Below are 13,110 nucleotides of genomic sequence, written 5' to 3' on the forward strand. Positions count from 1 at the left end.
AAAAGCTTCGGTCAGAAATGTCTTCTCCTCCTTACAAAGAAACACGCTGCTTCCAACAGCTCAGAATAGCTTCACCCACTTCTCCACAGCAAGGAAATTGATTTTCTGTTTTCTCTCGACTCCCTCTGGACAGTGGAACTCAGTTATCAAGCTCCACTTCCTGTTCTCTCAGTAACCCTATTTGGTGAAATTAGAATTAGGAGTTTAATTCAATGTAGTGCAAAGCTCAATGAGATTAGCCTTATGGTTTCAAAACCTCCTTCTAAGGAAACAGAATCCCGCATTCTCTATTCCTCTTCCAAAAATTGTCAGAAAACTGAAGGGAGGTTGGGGGTGGTATGGCTTTTGGGTCCCGTGCCCCACTCCGCCCTGGACTGTTGTGCCTTTGGACCCCATCACTGCTAGATATTTATGAACCTATTCTGTGAAAACTGACCTACCTTCAAAACAAAGTGACTATTAAATTTCTCTTCTACAATGCATAAAAATATGGTGGCACACTGAACCAAAACACAAATAGTGGACATTCTTCCTGCACCTCCCAGGTGGGACACAGTTTACCTGTGGCAATTAATGTAATCCTTACCGGTGGCCAGCTTCACGGACATACATGATCTATGTAGTTCACAGGGCCACATGCTAAGAAGGGCCCACACTTGGTTTATTCTTCTACTACTGTCTTGAAATTCTTAATAACTTTTGAGCAAGGGACCCTGCATTTTCATTTTGCACTGTACTCTGCAAATTAATATAGCCAGTTCTAGCCTCCCTATAACCCTATTGCTCGGTAGGTCTGTTGATCCCATTTTTAAAAAGGGAAACTGATATTTAGAGTAGGCTCAGTAACTCGCCTAGCATTAAACAGATGGAAACAAACCAATCTAGAATTTGAAGCCAGGTCCCTGTGCTACCAACCCCAAATCCATGTGCTGTTGGCTCTGCCCTTTTGACTTAGTTCTCTAATTCAGGTCAACCCAGCTCTCTGAATTAGAATATTAATTCTGGATACTATAGGTTAAAGGGCATTAGCAGGTGGGTTATTTTCCTTAATCAACAAGATAATTACTTTAGATCTTTAAATAAATAGTTTTGCATGTATGGGATATATTTTCTGACAAAATGTTTTCCAGCAAAACGTAACAAATTTTATCTTTGAAACCCAGGCAATATTTTTATCCTTATACACCTTTAAGATGGCATTCCAGTCATAGACATGAAGAACACTTGCTCTGTGACAACATTATATTTCTTTCCAGGATGTAGTGATTTAATATTTAAAATAATACCTGTGAAATATAAATAGAAGGTACTCACAAATAAATTAGATTGTGGCTGCTATGAGCCAATTATCATGTAAGATATCTCTAATGGTTGAAATAATAAGGGAGCAGAATATTAATTCTGACATTCTTGACAGATCATGATTATAAATTGCTAAAATGGTCTAGTAGGTTATGGAGTTTTATTGAGACTTGGGATGGCCCTTAAAATATTCATTGTGTGTTAGAAATGAGTTGTCCTGATTGATTTTATTTATAATTCTATTAAATGTTTACAAGACAGGAGAAGGAGGGGTGCCATAGAACTCAGGAGCAAAACCTGTTCTACTTTCGACAGAATAACGGTCACTGAGATGAAGGCACTATGATTAAGAAGTTCAGACAAACCTGCATCTGAATCCCAGTTTCACTGCATCCTAGCTGTGTGACCTTGAGTGATTTACTGAACTTCTCAAATGTCCTCCTCGATAGGAAAGAGTTGTGATGAGGAATAGATTTAAAACTGCATGAAGCGTAAGCACAGAGCCTGGCACTTAGCAGGCCAACCACAAATGTTAGGTGGTATGATTTCTGCTGCCACAGTGGGGGACCCTGCAGGGTGTGGGAATGGAGAACTTTCTTACCTGCAATCTCAAGGGCCACAACATTATCTTTAGCACTGATGAGAAAATACAGGGGTATTCTCGGTGGTGGGCTGGTAAATGTTTCACAAGTGGCACAGGGAGGAACGGAGCCCTGATTTGTGGCGCTTGCTGATTCCCATGGCATAAATACTCCCACTGTGACTGATTTCAAGCTACCAAAGTGAGGTCTCTAAATGCGGGTTTGGGAAGATATGCAGCCTCGGGAGAGCTGATGAGAGCCGGCTCCCACACGCCACTGGGGAACCACGGCCTCTCAATCTGCCTCTGCTGCTCTCTAGCTGCATGACACTGGCATTCCCACCCACCTGCCCTAGGCCTTCGCTTCTTCATCTGTAAGATGGAGACTCTGATACCTATCTGGTATGGTGTCCATTAAGTAAGCAGAGGCCATGAAAAGCTACTGAACCCGTGAAACACAATGGAAATTAAATTGGCAGTAGTGATGCACAGACTCCTGTAGTTACAGAGGTGGCTTTGTCTGCCTTCAAGGACTTCAAGGTCCCAAGACATGCAATTCCTTTGTCTTTTGATCTGCGTTCTTCTAGCTGGGAGCTCCTGGTTTATTTACCCTAACCTTTTTTTTTCTCCTATCCATTTAGCTCATAATTATTATCTGCACAATTACCATAATAAAGCAACTTACTTAGGCTCTTTCAGGCCCTAGGAAACAAAGACTGGCTCCTGATACTTGAGCCTTGAGAGGCAGCTGGGAGACCATCAAAGCTCTGCCTCTCCCATCCCAGGGAGCACGAACAAGGGCTCCTTGTCTTTGGGGGACCATTGGCTGTCCTGGTGACCTGGTCACCTTGTTTTCCCCTAGAAGTGGGTGTCCTTAGTTCTTGACTCAAATCCCCTTGACAGTCACAACATTGTTTCTGTGTCTAGTCTTACCCACTCCCCACTGCTTCTATTTCAGTTATGTTTGAAAAGCAGCCAGTGTCATGGGAGGAGCGTGAGTCAGGCTGCTGGGTTCAGATCTGAGTGCCACCGGGGACTTACGTTGGGCTGACGATGCGACAATGTTTTTGTGCTTTTGTCTCTTTATCTGTAGAATGGGGATGATAGCACGTACCTCATGGGGCTGGCAAGAGATTAAAGGAGTCAGAACATGTATATGGTTTAGTGGAGTGTTTGGTATGCAGCAGTCATGGCTGACAGCTGTCCTACTTCCGTGCCATCCATCTGTGGTATCCCCATCAAGCCTGGGCTCTGACTAGGTCTTCTGTCACTGTCCAATGTTTCCTTCCAGGATGGAGAGCTCTCATAGGCCCTGGCTTCCCTCTTGCCTGCCTACACGTGGCTACCTTTGGCTAAGAAGTGCAGTCGCAAGACACAAAGCACGGCACCTACAGGTGAGAAGCCCCTTCCACTGAGGAGGGCTGTGGTTGTGCAGACACCCCTGGTCTCTTGGCCTCTCTTGTTTATAGCAAGTTGTCCTTGCTGAACATTGAGGAGGAAGCAATGTCAGCCACAAGCATATCCAGGAAGACATCCACGGCTGGGTAAAGGAGGATGCTGAGAATTACAATGATGCTTTAGAGGTTTGACCTCCACTCTCCTTGATTTAAAGATTTATTCCTCAAAAGCCATTCTGGTTGTCGACCTTTTCCCAGCCCAGCACCCCTGCGTGGCGCACTCCATGGGTAACAACCTCTGAGGATGCCAGCAGACCTCAGGCTCGGGTACAATAATCTCAAGGGCAGGGTTAGCGTGATAAAAAAAAAAAAAAAAAAAATCAGCTTCTTCATTTTCCTCAAAGGAGAAGCATTTAAGAGTGTGTTTCCAAGGTTCAGCTGTTTGGCTAATAACAATAATAATTACCTTAATGTTGTTCAATAGGAGATTAGTTAAACAGATTATGGTACAGCATGGTACATGATGCAGCCATTAAATTAAATGAAGTAGAACAATACACTGTATTTTATTAATCATTACACCACTGTAAAGCTGTAACATGTGGGTGGCTTTGTGAGAGTTACAACTTGGGGGTAAGGGGTTGCTCTAAGGATTTTGGAACTAAGGGGCGATGTCCATGCCCAACCACATCTTGAATTAAAATCATACGTCTGGATGTGAGCCAAAATTGCATTTTCATCCTGGCCACCTGGAAGGGAAGGAAGAGAGGACCCCCTATGCACACATTTTCTGGAACACCATTGGGAAGCCAAAGGGATATTGTAGAGATGAAGCTGAGGCTGAATTACAATTTCTAAGAGACAGCACATTTCAGAACTGGGTGTTCCAAGTGGAGAGCACTTCTGTGAGTCACTAAATTGAGGAAGTCTCTGAGACTCCCTTGCGGAAACAGAGTCCGCTGCTCAGGCTGGTTTAGGGCCAGCAATCTGCTTGCCCCCCGACCACTGCCCTGGGGGACCGAACATCTGGGAAGCACCAGAACAGACTCCTTTCCTCTGGAAAGATTTGCCCGGATCCCTGTGCTGGGAGCAGAGAAAAGGTTTGGGAAGAGGCTAGAACATGCTACAGGAACAGCGCAGGATGAAGCGGCACCAGAACAGGGATGTTGCCGCCCATGTGAGCATTTCCAAGGCCCCACTCAAAGCGGAGTTGGCAGGAGGACATTTCTGGGTGGGTCACCCTCACTGCTCTGAAATGAGCATATGGCAGGAGAGATAGCAGCTGGGATGGGTATGTCAAAATCATAACCATACAGCAGGGACAGGGGAGTGTTGATGTCTCCCAAAATAATGATGGTGTGCTTGCTGCCTGGGGCCCAGAGAGTGAGGCTGGCAGGTCCATGCACGCCCTCACTGAGCTCCCGCTGCAATGACATACAGCCCCAAATTAGCAAACCACAGGGTACTGGCTATTATTTTTATTCTGTGGTACCATCTAATGTGAGTGCCAGTTAACTGAGGAAGAAAGAGAAGTGACTCCAGTAGCCAGAGAGAAGCAGGATTGAGAAGCAGAGCTCAGATCTGAGGTGTCTAGGCAAGCAGGATTGAGAAGCAGAGCTCAGATCTGAGGTGTCTAGGCAGGCCCCAGTTGGACTGGAGGGCTCCACCCTGAGGACAGATCCCGGGCATTCCAGGTCTCAGGGGCATAGACAAGGGGGCTCCAGGCCCAGGACTCAGAAGCATTGGGTAGGAGTCTCTGATTTGCTGTCCATATGCCAGAACAGCCAGTATATGAGGACACTATAGTCACTTACCCTCTGACATTTCACAGTATGAGGGGGATAAGCCTAAAAACTGAGGGGGGTAGAAATAGCTTGGTATAGGTTGTCTGTTGCTGCGTAACAAGTTAGCCCAGTACTTAGCAGCTTAAGGCAGTCGTGTTGGCTGCTGCCATGTCCCCAGCGCCGCCCTTCCCCCGCCTCTAAATCAGACTCTGTTCCTTCCTCTTGCTGAGGCTTTGGGGGTTCCCGCCTTGCCAGGGAAGTTTCCATGAGCTTTTCTATGTGAGAGGAGAGAAGGAACAAGAGAAAAGGAAGAGGAACCAGGACTCATGCTGAGAGTTTTTCAGAGAATTTTGAAGAATGAAGTGCTAGAAAGTTCAGGTGTAGTAGATGGGAGAGAAAAGCCAGATTTTCTAAGACAAACCTTTCATGTGGTTCAAAGAATACAAATATGAACCTGAGATCATTTTTAATTAACTTCTGGTTGTTGGGGATATTTGTTTGGTTAGGACATTGTTCAGAATCTGGGTCATGTGAAGATAGATTTTTATGCATTTCTTTTTTAACTAAGGCTTAGAACTGTGATGTAGCTTGCTTTTGTTTATTTTTGCATATAAATTTTCTAGAAGAAATACAAGCAACCCATAAAAGTAGTTTCAACTGGGCTGAGAGAAAGAGACTTTTTCATTTTATTCCTTTGGTTCTATAAAGCTTTCTGTCAAATTGGGCACACATCACTTTCTCAGCCTACTTAACATAACTTATTTTTTTGTAAATAGACATTTATTAAATACCCATTAAATATCTGTGTCAGGAATTTTATATGCGTTGTGTCTGATTCTCACAACAACTTTGCAAGATTTATTTTATCATCCCATGTTATGAATGAGCAAATTAAGACTTGAAAGCTGAAGTGGATATGTTACGGTTCTCTAGAGAAACAGACAGAATATATACATATATATAATATATATAATATTAGAATATGTATATAATAGTATTATTATGTATATACATCGTCGTCGGCAGCCGTCCGTCTCGAGAGACGATGGTGTAGCTTCTTAAGAGTCTATCTGCACCGCCGAGAATGGCTGTGCAGTCCGACTCGGGAGTGACACGGTATCTGTCTCCTCCCGTGTTGAATCGACATCTTGCGATGACGCTGGAGTGTCCTCTCCAGTGAAGCTGAAGCTACAGAGCCTGGGCAGGGTGATATGGAGGGTCTGCTGTTGCCCATGCAGCAGACCCCCCCTCTCTTCGCAGCTGAAGGGTCCAAGGGAAAGACGGAGTCAATACAGCTTGGCTTCAGGTGCGCCGCAGGAGTTGCCGGTGTTGACTGCAACGTCAAACCGCCTTAGGGACTCCGGCTCCGGATTTTCTGTTGGGGTTTACTCCCTTAGCCTTTCCCCTGAAGAGGTATGCCGCAAGGCAGCGGAGGTTTTTTGGAGTCAGAGTTTTCCTTCTCTGATGTATATACATATATTGTAGAATATATACAGGAGATTAACTGATTTTCCGAAATTGGCTCCCATGATTGGCAAGTCCAAAACCTACAGGGCACGCCCCGCAGACTGGAAGTTGGGCTGAGCTGAGGCTGCAGTTTGGAGTGAGAGTTCAGCAGGGCAGTAGGCTGGAAACTCAGGCAGGGTTTCTATGTTGAAGTCTTGAGGAGTATTTCTTCTGGAAACCTCAGCCTCTGCTCTTTGGGTCTTGCACGGATTGGGTGATATGCTTATATTGAGTTGGGTAGTGATTATAGAGGTACCTTCGTATGCAAAAATTCATTAAGATTTGTGGGCTTTGCTATATGTATGTTATAACGCAATAGGAAAAGATGGAAAAAGATTTAAACCCTATAATGCTGAACAAAAGAAGCCACTTTTTTTTTCTCCCAAATGCAAGGAGGTCATTCTCATGAAAGTCAGGACAATGCTGCCTTTAGGGAGGAGAAAAGGGGTTGTTTTAGGAAAGGGCAGGAAATCGTAATATTCTATTTCTTGATCTAGGAGTGTTCGCAACATGGTCACAGTGATTCATTAAACTCTTCATAACATTTATGTTTTGCATGTTTTTATGTATATGGATATGCTTTACAAATTAAAGAAAATGTTTTAAACAATCCAACAGGCAATGGAGTTGTCACTTTCTTGATGCAGCTGAAGATTTCATGCTCTGGAAATTCTGCCAGGCAGGGTGGCTTCAGCTCAGAGGGCCAGCTCCTGGGTCAGGTTCTGCTGCCCCTCCTTGCAAGGACCACTCCCTTCTCTTGCCCCTCAGTCCATTAGGACCCCTCCCTTATTTCAGAGCTCCTGATTAAGAGAAGGCACATTTTACTGTAGAAAGTACTTTCCATTTCACATAAGAAACAGCATTTTCTTCTTTTGTCTCATGTGTTTGTTAGACTTCAGACAGGATTAGTGGGGTTGATGCCATTAAGTAAAAAGTCACCTCCTTTGGAAATAGCTCAGAAAATCTGGATTCCATTTTTAAAAGCCTCAGATCCCATTAAGATGACATATTGAGATTCAGATTTGATGGGAAAAGTCAGAACTCCAAGTCCCAGCAGACTTGTGTGGACACCTGGGGGTGGGGGAGGAAGGTGACAAATGAGGACAGCATCATCTGGCTGTAATATCAGAGAACAAGTGATCAATAAATCATATGCTGCCCGTCCACCATGGAATGGCTGAATAAATTACATACACCCACATCATGAAATAGTGTGCATCCATTTAAAAAGTATAAATTAGAGTTATACCAATGGAGTTGGATGGATTTCCATCAGGTAATTGAAGTGAGAAAGGCAATATACTTTAGCTTCTAAAACATCTAAAATATAGTCCTATCATATAAAACAATGACAAACAACCTTCCCATTTATGCACATGAATACTTACATACATGTATATGTGCTTATATATGAGTCTACATGTGCTGCTATATGGAGAAAAAATGTAAAAAGAAACGTACCAGGTTGTTAATATCAGTTTTCCCCAGCAGGATTTTGAGTGGTGGTAGGTGCTGAAGAAGGTGGAGGAGAAAGGAAAAGTGGGACCAAACAAAAGAGAACAACAATAAGAACAGCCAAGTATGATGTCATTGAATTTATGAGTTCACGTAAAAGTGAATAAGGGGGCAGGGAGCTGTACTAGGTATTACATGTTTACTGTCTCTAGCCCTGCCCCAGGCATTGTAAAGAACAGAGGAAGGTTCTGTCCACCACACCCTTTAGGGAAACAAGGCACAAACCCTTGTAGCACTTGGTGAGCAAGTCAACACAATTTGACATTTTAATTCTCTTGTCTTCTGCATTCCTGTCATTCTATCATGCTGTTCATGTAACAAGCATTTCCTGAGCCCACAGTAGGTGCTGGGCATAACTGCTGCCCTAAGAAACATGTCCAGTAGTGGAAAATGCAATATATAGTACATAGTTGGACACATAGAGGTGCTAAGTAAATATTTAGTGAAGTGGGATAAAATAGCTACCATGTGGGCAGAGAGAGGTGCTGTATGAGATTTTGCCTTTGTAGTCTTTGTAACCTACATCGAGCTTGAAAGGGGCCTTACTGCCTAGTCTAATGTCTATATTTTACATAGGTAGAAACTGAGGCCCAGGGAGAGTAGATGAGAGTCGTCACTTCTGGCATAGAGCAGAGTTTGGATCACAACCCACAGTTCAAGAGCCAGTCTTGTTTCTTACCATCATATTACGAAGTCTTCAAGCAAAACTGAAAACAAATTATGCCTAAGAGTGAAGCATTTGACATTTTTTTCCTTTCACACGAAGCAGCTGATATAAGGAAAACATGGTGCTCTAGATTGAGTTGTGTCCCCCCAAAAGATATGTTCAAGTCTTAAATCCTGAAACCCATGAATGTGATGTTATTTGGAGATAGAGTCTCCTTACAGATACAATCGAGTTGTGATGATGTCCTACAACATTAGAGTGGGTCTTAAATCCAATATAACTGGTGTTTTTATAAAAAGGGGAATTTGGACACAGAGACACAGACACACAGGGCAGAAGGTCACACAAAGACTGGGGCAGTGACTGGAGTGAAATACCTACAAGCAAGCAGCACTCAGGATGGCTGGCAACCACCAGAAGCTAGAAGATGCAGTGAAGGGTTTGCCCTGGAGTAACATGGTCTCCAGAACTGTGAGAGAATATATTTCTATTGTTTTAAGCCACCACACTTATCATGTCAACCACAGGTAGCTAATATACATGTCTTGAAATTTGTTAGCTATGGGGTAAAATCTTGTTTTTGTTATTTACAAGCCAGATGATCTTGGGCACATCAACCACTTCTTTGATCCCTGGATCTGTTATCTGTAAAATAGGATAATAGCAGCACCTCACCTGCTGTCAGGGCTGCACCAAGTAATTCAGGTACATCTCCTAGCTTCTGACCCCTTGACTGAACTCTGGGAAAGGGACTGAACCAGGTTAGGCTGAGGGAGGGTAGCAGGTTCTGAATTCCTCTTTCCTCTTCACGTTACAATGCAGTGTGAAGCAAGGTTGGCCAGTTCTTTATCTTTTCAACTGTAATTAACCTACAGAAGAATCATGATGCTGTTGGCTGAAGTTTGCCCCTCCCTGACGTCAATCACAACTTCATTCTTTGTCTAGAGAGTGATGCTCCAGAAAGATTGGCTTCAAGCTGATGAGAGAGAGGAGGGGTTTGAGACACAGGATCCAGTGCTGTTCCTGGCTTGAGGGCTTGCTCTATGACCTTGGGAACAGCACCACCACCTTCCATTACAAAAGGCATTGATAAAAATAAGTGAGTTTTTTTTTAAAAGCCCTTTGAATAACAGGGCAGAGTTAATAAAACACAAACTGATATAGTTATAGATGGAAATCTGGATTCAGTTTCTAGAGTAGAAGAAAGACAGAATTCTTTTCTTTTTGTATGCATCCATCAAATATTTTTTGATCAATTGCTAGGATCTGAGGACACAAAGAGAATAAAACACAGTTTCCTGTCCTTAAGGCTTCACAGGCTGGTGTGGGAGACGGGGTGCTGTAAGTTCATGAGCTCATGAGAGTGTTCAGAAGCTGCCAGCCTGCTGAGGAAGACCTGGTTTCTGGAGCTGGAGATGGCAGGAAGGAAGTTCAAGGCAAGGCTTTCAGAGGAGGAGATCTATGTCATCTTTTCATTGCCGGTTGTAAGAAATGATTCTGGTCCCTAGATTTCCAGAAAGGGTATCTCAAGTTATGGAATCACCTCCAATTTATTCACAACATGTAAAAACCCCTTTATCTCCTTTACCTTGTGCTTTCTTAAAAATGAGGAAAGTTTATGTCCACATAAAAACCTGTACATGGATGTTTATAGCAGTTTAATTCATAATTGCTAAAACTTGGAAGCAACCAAGATGTCCTTCAGTAGTAGGTGAATGGGTAAAGGTGGTATATCCAAACAATGGAATAGTATTCAGCACTAAAAAGAAATCAGCTATCAAGTCACGAAAAGACACGGAAGAACCTTAAACGCATATTACTTAGTAAAAGCAGCCAATCTGAAAAGCATACATACTATATAATTTCAAATATGACATTCTGAAAAAAAAATGATAGAGACAGGAATAAGATCGGTGGTTGCCAGAGTTTAGGGTGAGGGGTCAGAGGAATGAACAGGTGACTCACAGAGGATTTTTAAGGCTGGCAAAATATTCTATGCGTTACCATAACAACAGATACGAGTCATTATACATTTGTCCAAACCCACAGAATGCACAACATCAAAAGTGAGCCCTAATGTAAACTATGGACTCTGGCTGATAATGACCTGTCAATGGAGGTTCATCGATTGTAGCAAATGTGCCATTCTGGGGAGGGCTGCTGATACGGAGGAAGGCAGGTATGTGTGGGACGGAGGGATACGGAAAATCTCTATCTTCTACTCGATTTTGCTATGAACCTAAAACTACTCTAAAAATTTGTCTTTAAAAAATGAGATGCCAGTGCTCATTTCTTGATAAATTGATAAGTGCCTGTCCCAGCTCTCCCCTCTGGAGTCACCAAACCGTTTCCTGTTCGCAGCAGCCAGTGGGTGGGATCACAGTGGGGGCAGGTATAGGGAAAGAGATGTTCACATAAGAAGGAGGGAGTGCTGGCTGGGTTCCCGTGCTTATTGAAAACACAAAGATGCTCTCCCAGGCTCTTGTGTGATGAGGGATCAGGAGGGGGCGCTTGCTAGCATGAGCACATACCATCGTGTGCTCCAGTGAACTTATTCTAGCAGATCTATGTCAACGTCACCCTGAAAGTGCCTGGATGGTGGCAGGACACCCTCATGAGGGTAAAAGGGTCAGTAATGCCAGGGCTGCGGGCTGGGCAGCAAAGAGTGATGCAGAGGTGAGGGAGGGGAATAAACAAAACCCTGTGTCTTGAAGGTGGTAAAAGCAGAGGAAGCGGTTGCTTTGTCTCCTCCCCCCATCTCCCCATCTCCTCTTTATCTTTTAGGGAGCCATGTTAAGCACTTCATATGCATTTCTTAGTTTTTGACTTAGTCTGAAGATGACCCCGCTCCTTTTCGGAGCTGTGGGACCCTGAGCCTCAGTTCCCACTTGCGAAATGGGGACAGTAACGCCCCGGTTAACAAGCGTGTGGAGAGTGGAACCAGCTCAGCTTTGAGGGGGGCACCCTGGGCATGGCTTCTGACTCTCCTACTCAGCCGTTCCCTTGGTCTTTCGTTTACTCTCATCTCTCAGGCCAGGAACGCATCTGATTTTGATTGTTTGGTGGGTACTGGGTAGGAAATGAAGAGTTGCTCACTAATGCCCAGCTCTGCTTCTTAAGTATTTAGGGCATGAGCCCAGGCAGTGGTGAGGACCTTGTTCAGGGAGCCAGGGGACTGAAGTGCTCCAGCCCTCCCCTACCGTGCTCGACATGTGCTCCCCCGCTGTGGAGAGAACACCTCATGGCAGGGCACAGGGACTGTTCTAGACGTGGCTCCCCGGCTCCCTCCTCAGAGGAGCTCTCCAGGCTGGGAGTTCTGCCAGGGGGCCAAGGATCCAAGTTCCCGAGGCCAGTGCCTCTGAGGTTTTCTCTTGGCTGGAAGTCAAGGCCGGGAGAAGGAAACTGCATCTGGGCCAAGGTGAGCCAGTCCGGTTAGAGGTCCCTGGGCTACCAGAGGAGAAGGGCACCCAGAGCTTCCAGCAGGTGTGGTGGTGAAGGAGAGCAGAGCTTGCTGACTCACATGGGAACTCTGCTGAGGTATCCTTCCATCCGAGGTAGTAGCCCTGACCTGAGGGTGGTCACACAGTCTTAAAGCTCCACGGTTTCTCTCCAGTACCAAGACCATCCCTTCACTTTAAAGATTTTATTTATTTATCTTTTAGAGAGAGGGGAAGGGAGGGAGAAAGAGAGGGAAAGAAAATTGATGTGTGAGAGAAACATTGATTGGTTGTATCTCGCATGCCCTGAATCGGGAACCTGGCCCCACAATTCAGGCATGTGACCTGACTGGGTATCAAACCGGTGGCCTTTTGGTTTGCAGGATGACACCCAACCCACTGAGCCACACTAGTCAGGGCCATCCTTCATTTTAAAAGGAAGAAGAAAGAAAACCAGTATCCCCTGAGGATTTGCTATGTGCCATGCATTTTACAATACATGGGAGGCCAGGAGAAACAAAAGGCCTTGCTTAGGGTTGTGGGGCCAATAAATTAAAGAGCTTGGACTAGAATTGGCCACTTTTCAGTCCCTGGGTAGGTGCAGAGGCAGGTGCAGTAGGAAAAAGATCATGGACCTTGGGTTCCCATTCAGTTCTCTGTGTAGTAATTCTTTGAACCTGGGGCTTGTGCTCATGCCCTCCAAGTTTCAGCTTTCCTCCTTTGTAAACAGGCTACCTGCCTTGCAGGGTCCCCCCTGGAGTCACAGCGGTGATGCTTGCCACGGCCCTGGCGTCATATTTGGCCCACAAGGAGGAGCACACTAAAGCCAGTTACAACATTCACCTCCTTCTCTTCCGTCAGCTCCACTGAGAGCCCTGATCGGGAAGTCCATCCAGGCGCAGAGCACAGGGATTAGTCTCTG

The sequence above is a fragment of the Furipterus horrens genome, unplaced genomic scaffold (genome assembly GCF_987537825.1).
Source record: "Furipterus horrens unplaced genomic scaffold, mFurHor1.1.pri manual_scaffold_6, whole genome shotgun sequence".
Taxonomy (NCBI): Eukaryota; Metazoa; Chordata; class Mammalia; order Chiroptera; family Furipteridae; genus Furipterus; species Furipterus horrens.